Raw genomic sequence first — 22,408 nt, forward strand, 5'->3', positions numbered from 1 at the left:
CGTAAGTCTCTGGAACCTCATGTAAAATAGAACCTGTGGGCGCCGATTTTTTTAACACCTCATGCAAAAATTTCTGGAAGCTCACGTAAAAGAACGCTTGTGGCACATAATTATTTCTGTTATCTCACGCAAAAGGAAGTATATGGGACAAATCTCTGACCCCCGACGTAAAAGACCACCTGTGGGATAAACTTACGGCGTCTCACATAAAAGGGCATCTTGGGACAAATTTCTGGCACCTAACATAAAGGAGTGGTGGTGATTATTGTTTTAAGCGAAAGTAGTCTACAACTGGGCAACCGCCCTCTATTAACATTACTCAGAGGAGGAAAAATAGAAGGGGTCTGGCACTTCAAAAACTGAAGGTATCGACTAAAGAAAGACACGGGCTACGGAGGGCTTGAAAATAAGACTCCTTAGGCCTCGAATACTCAAAATCGTTCGAAAAGTACCAGAGTTGACCAAGGGAGATAGATATAAGTGAGGAGCGTGGCACAAGTAAGTGAAAGCAATGCTAGGACTCAGCTAAGGGCCCCGTGGTCGCCAACCCGCGCTCGCAATCTCTTGAGGCCTCTTTTAGTTGCCTCTCACGACAGGCAGGACATACCGTGTGTGTTATTCTACCACCCCCATGCACAGGGGGAATATCATAAAAGAACACTTGTGGAACACATTTCTGATACCTCACGTAAAAGAGCTCCTACGAGACAAATTTGTGGCTACTCGCCTGCCAACTGCATGTCCCATCGCCCTTTCAACGATATCTACGACAATGTATTTTAGTGAGGGAAGTTTCTCTTTAGAATAACTCTGCCCATTGTTGCTTCATGAGAAGCAAATGTCAGAGACACGTGCCACGGCGCTTTGCTGAGAGCAGGAAGTCTAAAGAGTCACGACTGGATCATAAATTGCGGTATGACTAAACAATTGTATTGTTAGCGGTGGTATGTATGCCCCTAGCTGAAGAGACGTGATTTTCTGTGGGCAATTACTGCCTCTGAGTTGGGAGATGGAAATCAGGAAGCGATGAGTGAAGATGATACGGGGATACGGTGCAGGGGTCCAAACGTCTTTACAGAGGTGTGTACTGTAGTTGCACTTCCTCACCGTACACCACGGTGTTTAGCTAACCAAGTCGCTTGAACCAGGTTGATATTGTTGGTGGCCTGCCACGTCGTCGACCACCATGTGAGGTGGTATTGTTTTAAGATGAAGTACAACTACGCAACCATCCTCTAGAAGTGATTGTTTTAAGAGGAAGTAGGCACTACAACAAGGCATCCATCCTCTATATAACACCAATCAAAGAGAATTGAAGGGATCCCGACACTTCGAAAATGGAGGTATTGGCCAAAGGAAGACAAGGGCCACGAAAGGCGTGAAAATGAAAGACCCCTAGGCATCGCAACCTAATACCGTCGGGGTCGGAAAAGAACAAGAGGTGACCAAGGGAGGTTGGATAGGATAGATGAAAGTGAGGAGCCTGGGACAAGTAAGTGGAAGCAATGCCAGGACTCAGCTCAGGGTCCCGTGGTTGCCAACCCACGCTCCCAAGTCAAGAGCCCCTGGAGCCCCTTTTAATCGCCTCTTACGACAGGCAGAGGATACCTTGGGTGTTGTTCTACCGCCCCCACCCACAGGGGGACACCATGTGAGGCTGTGGGTGATATGCTCAAGGGCCCTCTTGTAGATCAGGGTAGACAATCTTTGTTGCAGTCGGACTTCCACGTTAGTTCTATGAGCTGTCCTCGGAATGTGAACCATTTATCGTCAGCACCACATCTCAAATTCGTCGACACGTAGCGTAAAGGTCATGTCTCTGATGCGTAGGACGTAAGAGGGAACATCAGGGTGTTGACAATATTCTTTGTCGCATTGTTTATTGAAGTGCGTTATAGTTTGATTGAACTTGGGCAGATGATCAATCAATCAATCAATCAATACTGATCTGCATTTAGGGCAGTCGCCCAGGTGGCAGATTCCCTATCTGTTGCTTTCCTAGCCTTTTCCTAAATGATTTCAAAGAAATTGGAAATTTATTGAACGTCTCCCTTGGTAAGTTATTCCAATCACTAACTCCCCTTCCTATAAATGAATATTTGCCCCAGTTTCTCCTCTTGAATTCCAACTTTATCTTCATATTGTGATCTTTCCTACTTTTATAAACGCCATTCAAACCTATTCGTCTACTAATGTCATTCCACGCCATCTCTCCGCTGACAGCTCGGAACATACCACTTAGTCGAGCAGCTCTTCTTCTTTCTCTCAATTCTTCCCAACCCAAACATTGCAACATTTTTGTAACGCTACTCTTTTGTCGGAAATCACCCAGAACAAATCGAGCTGCTTTTCTTTGGATTTTTTCCAGTTCTTGAATCAGATAATCCTGGTGAGGGTCCCATACACTGGAACCATACTCTAGTAGGGGTCTTACCAGAGACTTATATGCACTCTCCTTTACATCCTTACTACAACCCCTAAACACCCTCATAACCACGTGTAGAGATCGGTACCCTTTATTTACAATCCCATTTATGTGATTACCCCAGTGAAGATCTTTCCTTATATTAACACCTAGATACTTACAATGATCCCCAAAAGGAACTTTCACCCCATCAACGCAGTAATTAAAACTGAGAGGACTTTTCCTATTTGTGAAACTCACAACCTGACTTTTAGCCTCGTTTATCAAGTTGTATGTCTACGTAGGTATTCAGGCTCACAGTTGCCGTCATGCTCATGATGGTTCCCAGATATACGAACTGGTTTGCCACTGTTCATCTAGGCTGTATATGGAGTGGTCGGAAACAACGTGAACCGGGAATATGAGCGTCATACTGAAACATAATTTGAAAAATAAATCTATAAATTAGATTTTTAACAGCTTTAGAGAAGAGGGGATTTCTTTCCTGACATGGGGAAAAATTTCTCTCTCAATGGCAGATCTTTTTCCCGCACCAGTGTACATGATGGAAATTTTCCGACTCATCGGTAGAGCCCTGCGCGAACAAAATATTATTCGCATCCACTCCGCATCCGCAAATGGTTATTCACATCCGTAAATGGTTATCCGGGGCTTGTAAATATTTAACTACAGTATATTACACCCAAGGCATTGAAACGGATAGATCTCCCCATGGGTGGGGGAGGTAGAATAACGCCCACAGTATCCTCGGCCTGTCGTAAGAGGCGACTAAAAGGGGTCCCAAGGGCTCTGAACTTTGGAGGATGGGTTGGTGACTACGGGGCCCTCAGCTGAGTCCTGGCATTGCTTCCACTTACTTGTGCCAGGCTCCTCACTTTCATCTATCCTGTCCGACCTCCCTTGGTCAACTCTTGTTTTTTCCGACCCCGAAGCTATTAAGTTTGCGAGGGCTAGGAAGTCTTTCACTTTCACGCCCTTCGTGGCCCTTATCTTCCTTTGACCGATACTTTCATTTATCTAAAAGTCGGATCCCTTCCATTTTTTCTCTCTGATTAGTGTTAATAGAAGATGGTTGCCTAGTTGTACTGAAACGGATAGATCTCTTAACACAGTAAAATAGGCCTGAAACCTGGCACAAGAACCCCTACAGTCACAGATTTATGAGGGATTTTGTCTTGCGACAACAACTACAGATGTATTGACCTATGTTCCTTCCTTCCACCAATTGCGAGCGGGAGCCAGTTGACCAAGGGAGGTCGGATATGAAAGATAAAAGTACAAGAGGAAGTACAACTGGGCAACCATCCTCTATTAACACTTCCAAGTTACGATCCGCTGGGGCCGTTTAGTCGCCTCTTACAACAGGCAGGGGATACCGTTGATGTTATTCTACCGCTTCCACCCGCACGGGGTACAACTTGAAGGGTCGACAAAAATTATAATCATGCAGGTGCTGAATGATTGTACAACAGCTAGTAGAGGGTAATTCAGCAATTACATCGCAGATGGTGATTCAGAAGGTACAGCAGCTAGCAGGCGGTGATTCAGAAAGTACAGCAGGTAGTATATGGTGATTCAGCAATTACATAGCTGCTGTACCTTCTAAATCACCATCTACTAGTAGAGGGTGATTCAGAAGGTACAGCAGCTAGTAGAGGGTGATTCACAAGATTGTACATGTACAGAAACTTAGGTAGCCCGTGGAGGTGTTGAAATAGGACGAAACAAGCCTGGGAATGCAGGGAGATGACATAATGGACATTGCATGTACTGGGCGAGGCTGAGCACACAGTGAATGTGGTGGGCGATAGCTTTGATAAAGAACATTCACGACTGAAACGAGCAGGTGACCCTTCGTGTCGGAACCACATTCCCCTTCTAATATCTTCAAGAATAATTCCTGGCGAAACCATCTCATCGAGAACACAAAGTTTCTATTCTTAAAATGTTTTCTTAGCCCCAAGTTATTATGCTACAAAAATACAGCACTTTCTGAAATCCACCTCTCTAGCAGATCCAGTCTTCGCTGTAGATATACAGCTGCACTAAAACACATTATTTCAAAGCATTGCTTATGTAGTTTTGGTGAGATTGTTAAATTTAATTTATGGCCTTAGGCTTTAAGATTATGAATTATTTCGTTAGTGTGAACTCGATGGTGGCTTTGATCTTTAAAATATCTCCGTACTCTTGTTTTAAGCGGAGTAGAAAAAGGATATTAGCGAAACGTCAACTTTCCACACAATTTCTCATATGCATTCGATTCAGGGTCTAGATTTCTTCAGTCTAAATGATTATTTTTTCCTACTTAACAGTTCAGTGTTCCCAGACAGGAAGTCCTACCATTCTAATTTACAACTGCCAGATTTCAATACACATTTCCACTGACATGCCAAAGGTAATGGAATAGCAGTATTTAAGGGCAATAGCGGATAAGCCACTGCACCGTGATGTCTTGGAAGTGCCCGGACCTGTTCCAGGCATGATCTGACACGCAACCGTGAACGGGGCATGATAGTGGGGGCCAAATGGACGGAACATTCCTTTGTCGAAGTTGTGTGGACATTTCACATTCCCTGATAGACGGTGTCACGCGTGTAACGGGAATACCTCATGAGAAGAATTACTACCCACAGTGAACTGCGCAACGGCGTCTGGCTAGAATTGTCCGGGGTAAGAGGCAAGTCACACTAGCTCAAATCACATGCGCCGGGCTGGGTGGCTCAGACGGTTGAGACGCTGGCTTTCTGACCCCAACTTGGCGGGTTCGATCCTGGCTCAGTCCGGTGGTATTTGAAGGTACTCAAATACGTTAGCCTCTTGTCGGTAGATTTATTAGCATGTAAAAGAACTTCTGCGGGACTAAATTCCGACACATCGGCGTCTCCGAAAACCGTAGAAGTAGTTGGTGGGATGTAAATCAAATAAAATTATTATTAAATCGCCTGCGCATTCAACGCAGGAGATACCAGACGCATATCCAGGAGGTCAATACAGCGTTCTTTAACGTCGGTGGGATATGGGAGCAGAAGACCTACCGGAGTGACCTTGTTAACACCACGACACTAGGCACAACGTGTCACCTGGGCGCGTGACGTTGCTAATTGGACACTGAAGGACTGGTGACATGTAGCACGCTCTGATGAGTCACTGTTCCTGTTGTTTCGAACTGATGGAAGGGTTCGGATATAGCGAAAGCCCCATGAAGCCATGGAGTTCAGTTGTCAACAAGGCACCGTACAGTCTGGTGGTATCCCCACAATGGTGTTTTCGCGTGGCATGGGCTGGATCTACTCATCCACCTGAACAGGTCGTTGACTAGTTACTCCAATATTGAACGGCTCGATGACCACTTGCAACCCTTCGTGAATTTCACAACGATGAACTATTCCGGCAGGATAAGCCACCGTATCATAGGACTCAAGTTGTCCAGAATTGGTTGGTTTGGAGAATTTTTGGAGATTTTCAACATTTTCTGTTGTAGCCATCTTGTTATCCTGATATGAACCATGCCGAGCATTTATGGGACGTGGTGGTGAACTTCATTCACACCCAAGACCCTCCACCAACAAATAGCAGGAAGCTGTATGTAGCTATCCAAACGGCATAAGTCAGAATATCTCAACGGGTGTTTCTTCCACTAGTGAAATAGATGCCACGATAAGCTGCTGCTCATGAGGGCCTACGCGATACTAGGCTCGTGTCCCAAGATCTTTGTAATATCAGTGTATGCTTTTATATAGTAAGTGTTTTTAAAGTGTATACTGTAATATAGATGGTAACCCGTGGTTATTTCTTGATGGATGAAATGTTGGTACAGGCCAGAGTAAGGCGTAGTTTCCACTGAAGTCTGTCACATTATTGGCTATGAACGTATGGGTGGTCTAAGTAATCACATTCAGAGCACGACTAGTGAATCTGGATGTTATGAAAAGTGTTTCTCATAGGCTCAGTCGTGCTATAATAGCATTTTCTGGCCTAGTGAGGAAAGCAATTGCTAACTACCTCACTCCACATCATACCTTGTACGCCACATTCCGGGGCTGCATAACCGCGTAACCTTCAGTGGTGTTATTTGAGGATACAACCAACCTCCGAGCTGAAAACTAGACACACATGAAGGCTTCAACTTGCTGTATAGTTCCTTGTCAACACTTCACCGATGCACAATTACCTTCAAAGTAATCGCCTTAGGAAACTACGTACTTCAGTCGGCACTGATCAAGCAGTTCCTTCAGAGTTGTTTCATTTCTGGGAAGAGGTAAAAGTCGCAGGAAATTAAGTCGTTTCACTATATGGGATGTTGAAGCAGAAAAGTTCACTTTTGGCCGATAAACGCAAGAGACCGATGTATAGGCGCCAGTTTCCAGATTTTTTGTCACAAGTAGAACAAGTCCAGGTAGCTGCTTTATCACATAAGTATGATGTCACAGCAGAATTTATGTCCTGTGTACAATCATGTCACAGGGTACTTATCGCTTTGTTAAAAGAAATGAGTACATCTATTAGGAATATTACAGTGGGTTCAAGGGGGAAAGTTATGCCTCTTAATACGTCTGGCAGTTTTTCCCAATGTATCTTCTTTGGAAGTTAAGTATTTGTTTCGCTGGACGTTGAAACAATCCCAATAAATGAAGTTGGTTCCGCATATATGGCAGCTGTATTCTTTAAGTTGAACAGTTGTTCAGGCTACGCAGTCAGGTGCATGACTAATTTCTTACCCCTTTTGTTGTACGAATGGATTTCGTGTCATCTGTCATTTCAAAATTCAACTTTATTAATTTTGAATTTGTTTCAGCTGTTACCATAGAAACCATTGATTGATTTTGTATTGTTGCGTACATTTTTTGTCCAACCCCTCTCCCGTTTCCCTACGGGGTCGGGTATGAGGTGAGATGAATCTGTCGTGGCTGGTTTTTATGACCGGATGCCTTTCCTGACGTCAACCAGATCAGAGGAGTTAATGAGGTGAAATGAATGACGTGATATATGATAGTAGGGAGAGGGTGAAACCCAGTGCCGGCACATAGCGTACTCCTGTCGAATAGCACCAAGGGGTCTGCTCAAGGCTTAACGTCCCCATCCGACGGACGAATCACCATCAACAGCGTCATATGCCCTCACTCCATATGAGCACTGCGCAGAGGTTTGGAATTTAATCCAGGCTTTTGGCACGCAATCTAGTGATTATAAATTGTATACCACCACCTCCCCTACCCTGCCGGCCAACATTCTGATAGTTAAAGATTTTTCGACCAACGGGACTCGAACCGGCTAACCTCGGTGTCAGGCCGTTTAAACTTCAGCGCATTAACGATAATGGCCCTCAGGCGGGCTGTATTGTTGCATACTGTATCTGTGATAATCGAAATAATGAAAATCAACAGCCTGTTTCCAGTCATTCGACCGAGCCAGGGGTGGAATGAATTAAACCCTCATCTAGCAACAAAGATAGGAATGATGCCGGCTGCTGAAGCCTGTCGCACTCCATTGGGACAACGATTAATGACTGACAGATGAAATGAAATGTTATTGGAGTATGTTGCTGGAGTGAAAGATGAAAGTGACAATCGGAGTACCCGAAGGAAAACCTGTACCACCTCCGTTTTGTCCAGCACAAATCTCACATGGAGTAACCGGGATTTGAACTGTGGAACCCAGCGGTGAGAGGCCGGCGCGCTGTCGCCTGAGCCACGGGGGCTGGAGAAATAATTAATATCGTTACATAATGTCCGTGTGGCATTCTATTTCTCTGTGATAGTTGACTAAGTGGGCGGTATTTTTTATTTAAGCATGTTTTCATTCCTCCCCTGAAGGGGAAGGCGGGCCACCTAGAAGATAACGCCTTCTCCCTGGCCAAGAGATTCAAGTTTAAGTGAGCGGCACATACTAACACTACTCAAAGTTTACATTCCTCCCTCCTTGAAGGGGGAGGTGGGCTTCTTTAGGAGATGAGGTACGGTGATTTGCGATTTAGAGATGGAGAAGTGGAAGGTAAAGGTTTCCACTAAAATTTCTCTTTTTACTGGCGGATTATCAAACCCCGGATGCTTCATACGCGCCTTTACCACCGTTGCTAGACAGCACATGCCTCTAGTCTTCATTGACTCTCAAGGTCAGAAAACATCGCCTTTAGTGTTGTGTTTACATGCATTGTTATCATAAACCATGTTAAGAGTCACATTAAAGTGAATTTACAAGTATGTTAATACGAAGTAACATGAAATTTATGATACGTTTTATGAATGATAATAAGGCGACAATAACGACGATTGCTTGGCTACACATTAGTGTGCCCATGAATATACAGCGTATCATTGACGTTTAGAGTCGACCTTGGGGTGTATTGAATGTTTATCCGAGAACAAATAACTGACACTCTTTGGAAATAATAATAATAATAATAATAATAATAATAATAATAATAATAATAATAATAATCCAGTGTGTCACAAAATCGGTTAACCGTTATCCTTCTGTTCGTAAGACAGTGGGTTCGATGTCAGTTGAGGCTAGTGATTTTGATCGTGCCGTTGCCTTCTGGCACGTTAGGAAACTCTTCTAGGACAAATTTCCGTCACCATGGTGCCTACATTTTTTTTTTAAACTAGAAAAATGTAACAATCAACTGGCCCCAAGGGACTTTGACCTACCAATCGACCACTGCTCAACTCGAAGGCCTGCAGATTGTGAGGTGACGTGTGGTCAGTGTGACGAGTCCTATCTACCATTATCCTTGGCTTTCTAGACCAGGGACAGTATCTTCCAGTCAGATAGTTCCTCAGTTGTAGTCTTGTAGGCTGAGTAGACCTCGAACAAGCCCTCCGAGGTGAAAATCCCTGACCTTACTGGGTATCGAACCTCCGGATAACAGACAAGCACGCTATTTGTATACCTCAGGGCTGGCTACAAAAAGATCTAGAACTGATAATAATAATAATAATAATAATCCCCCTCTGTGGTGTAGTGGTTAGTGTGATTAGCTGCCACCCCAGAGGCCCGGGATCGATTCTCGGCTCTGCCACTAAATTTTAAGTCGTACGAAGGCTGGAATGGGGTCCACTCAGCCTCGGGAGGTCAACTGAGTAGAGGGGGTTTCGATTCCCTCTCAGCCATCCTCGAATTGGTCTTCAGTGGTTTCCCACTTCTTTTCCTGGCAAATCCCGGGATGGTACCGAACGTACGGGCACGGCCGCTCCCTTCCCTCTTCCTTGTATACCCCTTCCAATCTTCGTATTCCGTACAAGGCCCCTGTTCAGCATTGCAGGTGAGACCGCTTGGGCGAGGTACTGGATCTCCTCCCTATTTGTATCCCCATCGAAATGTCTCACGCTCCAAAATTCCCCCGAGACGGTAGAGGTGGGATCCCTCTCTGAGTACGGGGGAAGATTAAAAAAAAAATAGAAATGGACATCTCCTTTATTCGTATAAAACACGTATTTTGGTGCACTAATTCTGTTATTCCTTTTAATCCCTGTAACTGCATCACTTACATGCGGGCTGTCCACCTGTAATGAAAACACAGTATTTCAACGTTAGTAGACTATTAATTGGAAAATATCACAATTTCCATGATCAGGTCAAATTGCCCTCCTTGGGCGTTTAAGATAAACCAAAACTCCGGGCATCTTCTTTAGACATTATCTGTTATGGAACGCAAGGACGGTGAACACATCAAGGTAGTTGGAGGACAGTCTAAGATGATCGCTTACTGGATGTGACATTTCATTTCAAAAATCCGACATGCATTGGCCGAGATACGAAGGGCCACCACCTTGGTGAGAAGACCCCCATGGAGGTGCATACAAAGAGCTGCACCGCCTCGGAATGACTTAGTTAGCAGTACAATCGGAATGTTGAGATGGCACCACTTCAGATGATTAGCAAACTGACAACTGGGGTTATATTATTTTCTACTTCTTGACAAGGAATTGAACCTGTGTTCTTTCGGATGACCAGATCGCGTCCTTAGCGCCTCGGCTAAGCAGCAGCCAGGTTGACTTCGTGATCCTCTGTTTTCCGAGTCCCCATAAAATAGCGTGAAGAATAGAAATTATAGGTATGATAAAGGGGATTAGCACTGGATCCAGGGTCAAACGACAAGGGCAAAGAAATGTGGTAATCACTATAAGAGAATTAGATAACGTTACCGCGGTGAGAAAAGGAAGGAATTTCCAAGGCCACGTGGATTGACAAGTGAGTCACCATTTCGCAGTAGAAGTCTCTATCCCACATCACCTGTACTCGCGTAATATTGCTAATAGGAAGTGAGTCAAGATAGTGTCATGTTCGTGTGTTAAGACCTCACCAAATCGAAGGAGCATCTGGTCGAAAGGGAACCTCTCTTGGAGGAAACTAGTTTCTGGTAAGTTGTTAAAATCAATGTTAAATTCAGAACATAACATAACGATTCGTGTACCTACCGCCTTAGGATGATGAAGTGGTAAAATCTATTTGTATGTGTTGACGCCATTTATGATACCAAAACCCTTAACCCTCAAACACACGCGTATGGGGTGGAATCCACTCCAGGTCATTTTATTTCCTAGTGAAATGTACACCGGGCGAGTTGGCCGTGCGCGTAGAGGCGCGCGGCTGTGAGCTTGCATCCGGGAGATAGTAGGTTAGAATCCCACTATCGGCAGCCCTGAAGATGGTTTTCCGTGGTTTCCCATTTTCACACCAGGCAAATGCTGGGGCTGTACCTTAATTAAGGCCAGGGCCGCTTCCTTCCAACTCCTAGGCCTTTCCTATCCCATCGTCGCCATAAGACCTATCTGTGTCGGTGCGACGTAAAGCCCCTAGCAACAAAAAAAAAAAAGTGAAATGTACAAATAACTTTCCTGTGCTCTCCCCACTCTTTTATCTTTCTGGCTGGATCCCCGCAGAAAGTCATTCTTACATAATCTATCTTAAAATCTTCAATTAATACAGTAATTCATATTTTACAATGCAATGATATGTGGGGTGGAAAGCACCCCCGCGCGTGTGTCTGCGTCCTAAGATTTGGCGCGTGTGCTTGAGGGTTAACGGATAGAGTAGAATGGAACTTGAAATATCAAGAAATATCTATGATACAATGTATCGATTTATTCTCTGGAAAAGTAACCTCAATTCCATAAATGAACATCAAATGGCTGCTTGTAGTTGGCGGATTTTACTCTGTGGCATAACAAATTTATTGTCTGGAATGAGTGATTGCTTTCAGACGCATTTTTTGACTTTGTTTATTCCAGCCTATACAGTCAACGTATTAGTCATAGATTGCATTGCTGTACTTGCTTCAATCGTATGTGCACTAGTTTTGCATTCCTCGATGCAATATAATATTGCATTATACAGGTTGTCCTAAAAATGTACTCACTCTTCGACTCACAGTAACTCATGTACCCGCTTTTTATTGACAACAAATGCAATGTCTGTCTCTGTCTGTCTGTCTGTCTGTCTGTCTGTTAGGTCATTAGCCCAGAGGCTGGTTGGATCCTCAAACAGCACCACCAAAGGTTATGCGGTTATAAGGAAACCCCCAAAACCAATGGCAGCACCAAAATGAGGCGTACTAGACAAGATGAGGAGTGAGGTGTTTGCCATTGCTTTCCTCACTGGGTCAGAAAGTACTATTGCAGCACGACTGACCCTATGAGCAGAACCTTTCATAACACTCCGATGCACTAGTCATGCTCTGAATGTCATTACTCAGCACTGCCCATACCCCAGCAACTTCCATATTGTCACAGCCATGGATGTTGACTGGGACTTCGGTGGAAGCTAAACTTTACTTTGGCCTGTGCCAAGAGATGGATGCAAAAGTACTGTATCCATCAAGAAATGACAGCAGGCAGACAAATGCAATATCGTTTAGGATATATGGAATGATTTCAATTGAAGGAAACAAATTTACTCCACCGGTTTTCTTCGCAGGTGTTCAAACTGACCACCACCATTATCCAGGCAATGTGCAGGAATGGAATCACAAACTATTTGAAACAATTAATTTGGAATTTGGAGACCTTGTCTTTGAATTTCCTGCTGCAATGCACGGACTGTTTCTGGTTTTGTGACATAAACCTTATCACTGACCTACCCTCATAAGAGGAAGTCCATGGGCGTCAAGTCGGGTAAACGCGCGGGAGGGGGTATTCGACACTGTCCCTTCGTCCAATCCATCTTTCCGGAATATTTGCGGCTGCTATATTGTCGCGTTAACCCACCCACTCATTGAACTCCGCAAAAAATTCGCTGCGTTAAATATCACTTGCCATCCATCCATTGTCTAAAGGCTAAGCCTTGTCGCTGCAGCCACATCTCACGGTCTTCAGCAGTCCTTTTCATCGTGACATAGGAAGCAAAACCCAGCTGAGTGATTATGTTCCTAAGGTATGAGAGACGTGGTCTTCCTCTCGATTTCTTCCCTTGGACCTTACCTTCGAAGACATTCTGGAGAAAGGTGTCATGTCTTAGGACGTGTCCAAGAATTTTAGCTTTTCTCTGCTCTATTGAATAAATTAAAATCCGTTTCTCATTAACGTCATTCAAGATTTGGATATTAGTCGGATTTTTTTCTGTCCAACTCGTCCCTGTCAGTCTTCTCCAGAACCACATTTCCGCAACTTCTAGTGTTGACTGTGCTTGTTTTCCCAAAGTCCAGGTTTCACAACCGTGAGTTAGCACACTCCAAACAAAGGTTTTAACAAATTTCTTCCTGGTTTCAATTCCTATGTGCTTATTTAACAATAGATTTTTACTGCTTTGAAACACTTGTTTTTACCATAGCAGTTCTTCTTTTGACTTCTATCAGGCACTGATTATCATTGGTAATAACACTACCCAGGTAACAAAATTCTTTAAGCTGATCTATTTTTTCACAGCCTAATTTAATGTTTGTTTCCAATTCAGTCTTCTTCTTTTGAACGACCATCATTTTAGTTTTCTTTGTGTTTACTTTTAGCCTGAACTTCTCTAACGTGTTTAGTATACCGAGCATCGTAGTCATTTTGTGCTCTGAATCAGGAATCAATGCAATATCATCTGAAAAGTGAATACTATGACTTTGTTTACCATTAAAATTTATCCCGTTGGTTTTTTCTTCTACTGTTCTAATAGCGAATTCTATGAAGGTATTAAACAGGTAAGGTGACAAGGGACAGCCTTGCTGCACTCCTCTTCCTGTTCTTGCTTCTCTTGTCATTCAGTTGATGTTTATTTCTGTGCATTGGGCTCTATACAGGTTAAAAAGCAAACATCTGTCCTTCCAATCAAGACCCAACATTCTCAGAGTTTGAAATAACTTCCAGTCAACCTTGTCGAACGCTTTCTCTATCACTTGAGCCGAGCTAAAATAAATTTTCTTCATAAAAACGCCCGCAAGGGGAACGGCTTCTCATTTGACACAACTGCCTTGATGAGGGATTTTTTTTATAAATAAAATAAAATAGTCCCATTCCCCAGTTTCGAATCACTTGAAACTGGAGAGGAAGTAATTATTTACGTAATCCAAAATGTGTTTTGATTCACGCATTCCTTTCCGTATCGCTATTTCTCTACTGCTGCATTTGATAATTCAACTTATTAACTGTTTCAATGTGAGAGCCTCCATGGCTCAGGCGGCAGTGCGCCGGCCATCTCAGCGCTGGGTTCCGTGGTTCAAACTCCGGTTACTACATGTGAGATTTGTGCTGGACAAAGCGGAGGCGGGACAGGTTTTTCTCCGGGTACTCCGGTTTTCCCTGTCACCTTTCATTCCAGCAACACTCTCCAATATCATTTCATTACATTAAACATTGCCCCAGAGGAGTGCGACAGGCTTCGGCAGCCGGCACAATTCCCATCCTCGCCGCTAGTAGGGGCCTTCATTCATTCCATTCCTGGAAACAGGCTATGGATTTTCATTTTTTTAACCATTTCAATCCAGTTTCTATATTGTAGATTTTATGTCTAAAGTTGATTTATTTATTTATTCCTCTTAATTTGCTTACCCTCCAGGATTGGTTTTTCCCTCGGAGTCAACGAGGGATTCCACCTCTACCGCCTCAAGGGCAGTGTGCTGGAGTTGGAAACTTTGGGTTGGGGTAAAACTGGGGAGGAGGACCAGTACCTTACCCAGGCGGCCTCACCCGCTATGCTGAACAGGGGCCTTATGGGGGATGAGAAGATTGGAAGGGATAGACAAGGAAGAGGGAAGGAAGCGGCCGTGGCCTTAAGTTACGTACCATCCCGGCATTTGTCTGGAAGAGAAGTGGGAAACGACGGAAAACTACTTTCAGGATGGCTGAGGTGGGAATCGAACCCACCTCTACTTAGTTGACCTCCCGAGGCTGAATGGATCCCGTTCCAGCCGTCGTACCACTTTTCAAATTTCGTGGCAGAGCCGGGAATCGAACCCGGACCTCTAGGGGTGGCAGCTAATCACACTAACCACTACACCACAAAGGCGGGCTATTTATTTAATTAATTAATTAATTAATTATTTTCTCCTAGATATTAACAGAGTTATACAGTTTAGGACAAACATGTATCTTACCCTCCCTAAAGTTGTATTAGTGCTTACTTTAGTGTCATCAGTCTTTATAGAGTTATCGTACAATTACAACGTACATTTTGAATGAACTGACGGAATGAAGGATGAATGAGTGACTATATGAATTGATGAATTATTTCATGATAGAATTGTGCTCGTGCATGAATGAATGAATGAATGAATGTATGTGTTAGAATGATATTCTTATTCTTAGCCGTTTCTTCAATTTATTGAGGTCAAGGTATGTCATTAATTTTGCCCAGTTTTACGGGCGGATGCCCTTCCTGATGCATTCACTGTTGCGTGTGTCTTGGGTGGTTATGTGTAGATCAAGAGAAGCGTAAAGATGGACACAATCACTCAGTCCGCGGGCTAGAGGAATTACCTATAAGCAGTTAAGACTCTCAGCCTGGTCGGGATTTGAACTCTGAAGTCCTCTGAATCGAAGACCAGAATACCATTCAGCCAAGGAGTCGGGCTATAATAATAATAATAATAATAATAATAATAATAATAATAATAATAATAATAATAATAGGTGGTAGAGCGCTGGTGTTCTTAGCTCATGTTAGCGGGTTCGGTGCATTGGTATTTGAAGGTGCTCAAATACGTCGGCCTCGTGTCGTTAGGTCTACTGGTACATAAAATAACTCCTACGGTACAAAATTCCAGCACCGCGGCGTCTCCAGAAACTGTAAACAAGTATTTAGTGGGACGTAAGGCCAATATCATTATCATAAAGCAAGCCACATTTTCTTTAGCAGGGAAAAACGAAACATGGGATTTAATACTAGTCAGTTGTTTCAAGACTGCAATTATAGCTTCTTTCGATTATTATTATTATTATTATTATTATTATTATTATTATTATTATTTCAAAAATGATGTTCCCAGAAGGACACCATAATTTAATTTCATCGACTGCAAATGTTAAAAACATTCTATGGGCCGTTACAATCGTGAAATTACCCAGCCTTTCGCCCCAGTGTAGCAGTGGGCTCGTCAGTTGGGTTATCACACCTTTCGAAGACGTTGGCGGCTACTGCGTCGTTGAGGCACAACTGCAAGCCTGCTATGGTGGACAGTGCAGTGACGGTGCACTTGGAAACGTGTGGTAATCCAAATGATGAGTCCACAGCTACACTGTGGTGGAACGCTGGTAATTTCACGATTGAAATGCGTAAATAGCTCGAATGTTTTTGTTGTTGTTGATTGTTGTTGTTATTATTATTATTATTATTATTATTATTATTATTATTATTATGTCCACTTTTGTGGTGTAGTGGTTAATGTGATTAGCTGCCACCCCCGGAAGCCCGGGTTTTATTCCCCGCTCTGCCACGAAATTTGAAAAGTGGTACGACGACTGGAACGGGGTCACTCAGCCTCGGGAGGTCTACTGGGTTCGAGTCCCATCTCAGCCATCCTCGAAATGGTTTTCGGTGGTTTCCCACTTCCTCTCCAGGCAAATGCCGGGATGGTACCTAACGTAAGGCCACGGCCACTTCCTTCCCTCTTCCTCACCTATCCTTTCCAACCTTTCCATCCCCACAAATGCCCTGTTCAGCATAGCAGGTGAGGCCGCCTGGGAGGGACACTGGTCCTCCATACGAGTTGTATTCCCAACCAAATGTATCATGTTCCATGACACTGCTCTTCAGGCGGTAGAAGTGGGATCCCTTGCTGAGTGCGAGGGAAAAACCAACCCTGAAGGGCCAACAGATTAAGAAAGAAAGAATAGCAATACTACCAAACAAATAATATTGTTTTCAATGCGTTAAATCGGAACACACAACCATTATTTACACAGTGTCAACTTCGTGTCACTGGTGTGGCGATAGGGCTGACCTCGAGGTAAGAGTACGTACACGTGGCAAAACAAGGGTTTACCAGTGGTCGTTTTCGACATGTTGCCTTGCAAGATACGGGAATTTGTGACGGTGTGATATGACAAGCCGTCGTTAGGTAAACTTCGATAGTTCAGTGATGAACTGACCGGGCGAGTTGGCCGTGCGCGTAGAGGCGTGCGGCTGTGAGCTTGCATCCGGGAGATAGTGGGTTTGAATCGCACTGTCGGCAGCCCTGGAGATGTTTTCCGTGGTTTCCCATTTTCACACCGGGCAAATGCTAGGGCTGTACCTTAATTAAGGCCACGGCCGCTTCCTTCCAACTCCTTGGCCTTTCCTATCCCATCGTTGCCATAAGACCTATCTGTGTCGGTGCGACGTAGAGCCCTTAGCAAAAAAAAAAAAAAAAAAAAAAAAAACAAACCCGCCGAACCGCGCCTCGGAATAAAATATGTCGCAACATTTAACCTCTTACAAGGCAGACGGTGCAGAAGAACGAGGGTAATCGTGTTGGTGTTATTTAGGTCATGCAGCTCATCTCGTGACAGCATACCATCACGCGCGAATCAACTTATGCACACAGTCGGCCCTACTCACTAAAATATACTTTGTCAGCTTGCATTCGGACGATAGTGGGTTCGAATCCCATTGTTGGCAACCGTAAAAATGTTTTTCCGTGGTTTTCCATTTTCCCACCAGGCAAATGCTGGAGCTGTACCTTATTTAAGGCCAAAGCCGCTTCCCTCCCACTCCTACCTCTTTCCTATCCGGTCGTCATCATAAGACCTATCTGTGTTGGTGCAACGTAAAACAAATTGTAAAGAACAAAATCTTATTTTCTTCTTCTTCATCATTTTCTACTTTCCCTCTAAGTCCGTCCTCACCCACTGAGTGCGTCATACGTCGTCCACAATGAATCATCGCACCTCGCTCCACCTTTTTTAAAATATTTGTTATATGTTTATGCCTTTGCTGGCAAGACTTGGTGTTTACAGTCTTCTGGTATGGACTAGAGCAATTTTGTTACTTTCATTGATCTGTCTGTCTTATGCTTGGTTTTGACAATATGAAAGTGACTGAGGTATGAGCGATGTCATTTCTTATGCAGCCAGTCCCTGCTATGAATGGTGTGAAAATGTTGCTCATAGGTTCGGTTGGCGTGTGTATTTCAGTGGGCTTGGCAGGTTGACATGTAATAGAAACTCCTTGCTTAGTGAGCAAAGCGACGGGAAACTACGTCACTCTTCATTTCCATAGCACGCCTCTTCAGTGATGCCTAGGCAAAGGGTTAATTGTCCTGGCATTGGAAATCGCTTTGCACAGATACACCTGACTGCCGGAAGTTTGTGTCTGACTAACTACTGTCTGTGTTTCTTCTTCACATGGGCATGTAGGGGGCGCAGCTTTTCGGATTTTGTGAAGGTTCTGAAAGAATTTCCCTTGGTTGGATCGGAATTGTTAGAATGAGGGAGTACCGGTAAGTTGGTGTGTTGTCGGTAATTGACACGTGGAAGGAATAATTTTTTGTATGGAGCGTTTGGAAAGGAAAGGTACAGTGTGTTTCAAAGGTATTTGTAGAGTTCTCTTAGTTTACGTTTACATAGATATAATTTCGAACTTATCGTATGCGCAAAAATCTTGTAAAATCGACATTTGCTAGAGATCTGTTCATTCATTTCTTCAGTGATCGGTGTGTGAAGTGTGATCTGGTTGGTAGCAAGTACAGCAGCTGGGAGTCCATTGGAGCCCTGCAAACGAAGCAGACGTGTGTGCGGGAGTGCTGAGTGTCTCTTGTGTAAGCGAAATGGGGATAGTCTAGGCTTAGAACTCGACCGAGCAGTGATCGGCGATGGAACAATTGCATGAAGTATCAGGTAGGGCCTATGTGGACTAAAATGTGATGTAAAGTACTTTGAAATGGTGTTGGCAGCGATAGTGATGGCGGTGCTATTAGCAAATGGAGGAGTGTGAAACAATCCTGCGCCACTGAATTGGAAGGTTATTGAAAAGATTAAGGAGGTGATAAGAGGTCAACCAAACAGACACAACGAGGGAGCTCATCATGACACAGAATAAAGACATTCAGGATATGTAAGATAGCCTAAGGGGTGACATGGCAGGTATAAAAGAATCGCTAGATAAATACCAGGAGGAAGGAACATCGCTTGGTGTTGGAGCAGCGCACATGAGAGCTGGAGATGCTGGTCCGGAGGTCAACGCTTGCTCAACGTAGCAGATGCCTGTTCATATATGGGATTAAAGAGAATAGGAACGGGGATAAATTGGCATTACTATCTTCTGTGTTGGAAGTGCTTACGACAGGAGTGAGAGCAAATTGCATGGAATCCGATGTGGATAACTTGCAGAGTATAGGAAGAACCCAAGGGAATAGGCCGCTTAACCTTTTGAACTCCGTTACCATTAGCGTATGCTTCCTGCTCCACTCCTAATTAATTTGTGTACCATGAACAGCTGTAGGATGTGAACAATGCAAGAGAATCTAACACAAAATATAAGTATGTTACATGAATATATTTACAATTAGGCACACAAAATACATTAATCCTTGTATGTTTTCACTGTGTGGTACTTTTCAAAACAGTTTTCTGGGTGGAGACCGGGTTTTCTCACTTTCTGAATTTTGACTTTAGCATATCTGTTGGTCTCGTCGGCAATTTGCTTGAATAACTCGTCACTAAAAATAAGTTGAAAAAATCCGTCAGGTGTTGAGGGATTGTTCCTACCTGATGCTTTGTATCCACAACTTGCTTCATTGAATAGGAATGCAGGTAAAACAGGATCGCCAGTTTTCCACTCGCGCCATGGTTATGGAGGAGCATCACCACCTCCGGTTTCATTATCACTATCACTTTGTTCACTTTCACTTACATTATTCACTAATAAATCACCCAAATCAGTTGTTGGTTCATCATCGTCACTATCGCTGTCCACTAACTGTTCCAAAATATCCAGTTCCGTGAGTGAAGACGAAGCAGAAGCCATGTTTACATTCAAACAACAACATCTGTGAGCTTGCATGAACATTCGAGAATAACAGAGCTTAAAAAAGTTACCATAATTCCCGCGAACTATTGTAAATAGGAAAACGTGTTGTCTCACAGACCGTTAGATAGTTCTACAATACCATAACACGGCACAGTCGTCATACGAGCGCTGAAAGTACGAGTGGAGCTCGACACCTGAGCGCAAGTCTAATATTTTAATGTCGAACCGCACTCGACATAGGAGTGCAAAAGGTTAAGATAAATTGGTATCCGGGATGAAAGCCTATCAAATCCTCCGGAATGTCAAGAACTTAAAAGGGACTGAAATTTGGATCCAGAGAGACCTGGGAGTTGAAGAAAGAGAAGAGCAAGAAGAGAGGGCCTTACCGCGTTCATAAGTACAGCAGCTTGTAGCACTGCTTGTGAATCGACGTTGATTGCATGTTTGTCTAGGTTGTGCCTTTTGAATTCCTTGTACCTCTACTTGAAACACTGAGCATTGCGGGTTTAATTTAATTGATTTTTAATACATTTCTGAAGTACTTCTGAAGACAGCAATTCCTCTATTTCTCTCTAACTTTGATCCGTTTGTGAATATGGTTTAATTGTCTTACCCTCCTGATTCTGATAACTCAACGCATGTTTTATCTGACATTTCTTGCCTCAATACTTCCGGAGTAACAGCAGAGTGTGGACGAGTCTTCAGCTCAGTGAATGAACTTATGACTCCTGTGAGAAGTACTCTTCAGCGAAATACGTAGCAAACTGAAACTACCATATGCGAAGACTTGGTTGACATTCTGGTAACAGAACTTAACCCCTGAGAATGCATGTGGAAAATGCTGAAACGTTAGGTGAGAATCTAAATTCATATTTTTCAACTGGTTACAACTGGCTACATTAGGTGGAGGCTATGAACGTGGACAGAGATGTGTATAAATCGTGACCCTTCTGGTTAACCATGACCTCTGTCTGCAAACCCGGATGAAGATGCCTCACTCCTAGGTACTCTCCGCGTTGCTTACACCTTGCATCAGGATGAAAATAAAGAAGCTGCATAGTTTTCAGATATGTGCGTTTCGACGAATACTGAAGATGAACAAAGGCAACAAACCCCAAGATATTCTTTTTATTCAATCTGTTTACCCTCCAGGGTTAGTTTATCCCCCGGACTCGGTGAAGGATCACACCTCTACCGCCTCAAGGGCAGTGTCTTGGAACGTGAGACATTTGGTCGTGGGAAGGAGGGCGAGTACCACGCACAGGCAGCCTCACCTGCTACGCTGAACAGGAGCCTTGTGGGGGATGGGAATATTGGAAGGGATAGGCAAGGAAGAGAGAAGGAAGGGCCCGTGGCCTTAAGTTAAGTACCATCCGGGAATTTGAGTGGAGAAGTGAACCCACGGAGGATGACTGAGATGCGAATCGAACCCCATTCTACTCAGTTGACCTTCCGAGGCTGAGTGGACCCAGTTTCAGTCCCCCTACCACTTTTCAAATTGGGTGGAAGCGTCGGGAATTGTACCCGGTCCTCCGGGGGTAGCAGCTAATCGCACTAACCACTGTACCACATAGGCGGGCCTCCAATATAATAATGGTACTGATTTTACGTGCCACTGACTACTACGATTTTCGGAGAGTGCCAGAATTTTGTCCCGCAGGAGTTCCTTAACAACGTGCCAGTAAATCTACCGAAACCCAACTCCAAGAGAAGGAGTCTTGAATACATCAGACCCATCTTGAGACGGTGCAGGTGCCCGTGATGGAAAGTAAGACTGCAGAGTCACAGTCGATTGATTTTTTTTTTTTTTTACGTCGCAACGACACAGATAGGTCTCATGTCGAAGATGCGGTAAGAAAGGACTGGGAGTGGGAAGGAAGCGACCGTGACCTTAATTAAGGTACAGCCCTAGCATATACTTACAGTATTGTGAAAATGGGAAACAGCGGAAAACCATCTTCATGGCTGCCGACAGTGGGTTTCGAGCCCACTCTCTCCCGAATGCAGCTGTGCTTTCCTAACCGTCCGGCCAACTCGCTCGGTGGTTGTTGGTATCATTCATAATCTTCTGTTCTTAAGACAACGGGTCGATTCTGACTTAAGTCGATGGCATCTGAAGGCGCATACATGTGGCAATTCCGTGTCAATATCTCCCAGTACGTTAAATAACTACCGTTCTGTGAAAAATATCGCGATACACCAGCGTCTCTTAAACATCTTTGGTAATTAATAATAATAATAATAATAATAATAATAATAATAATAATAATAATAATAATAATGTCGGGATGAGTGGTTCAAACGGTTGAAGTGATAGCCTTCTGACCCCAATTTGGCAGGTTTGATCCTGGCTCAGTCCGGTGGTATTTGAAGGTGCTTAAATATGTCAGCTTATTGCCGGAAGATTTAGTGGCACGTGAAAGAACTCCTGAGGGACTAAATTCCGGCACCTCGGTGTCCCCCAAACCGTAAAAGTAATTCGTAGGACATACAGCCAATAACATTCATAATTGTATTCGTATGGTCTCAGCTACTCTGTACAGGCATTTTGATTTGACACCATTTACGCTGCCTGCGTGTCGGTTTCTTTTTTTACTATTTGCTTTACGTCGC

General features: G+C 43.8%; 1 protein-coding gene across 3 annotated transcripts in view; it reads left to right on the forward strand.

Moving 5' to 3' along the window:
• Ipk2 (Inositol phosphate kinase 2) overlaps window positions 1–22,408 on the forward strand; it is a 232,520-nt gene that overhangs the window by 96,483 nt on the left and 113,629 nt on the right. The window contains exon 1 of one of the 3 annotated variants that reach the window (XM_068225670.1): window positions 10,655–10,790. The exons of the other annotated variants lie outside the window; for them this stretch is intronic. The gene's annotated coding sequence lies outside the window, so the exon portion shown is untranslated. Of the gene's footprint in view, window positions 1–10,654; window positions 10,791–22,408 lie in introns of those variants that run through there. 3 annotated transcript variants of the gene reach the window in all.

Source organism: Anabrus simplex, chromosome 1, assembly GCF_040414725.1.
Source record: "Anabrus simplex isolate iqAnaSimp1 chromosome 1, ASM4041472v1, whole genome shotgun sequence".
NCBI classification, from domain to species: domain Eukaryota; kingdom Metazoa; phylum Arthropoda; class Insecta; order Orthoptera; family Tettigoniidae; genus Anabrus; species Anabrus simplex.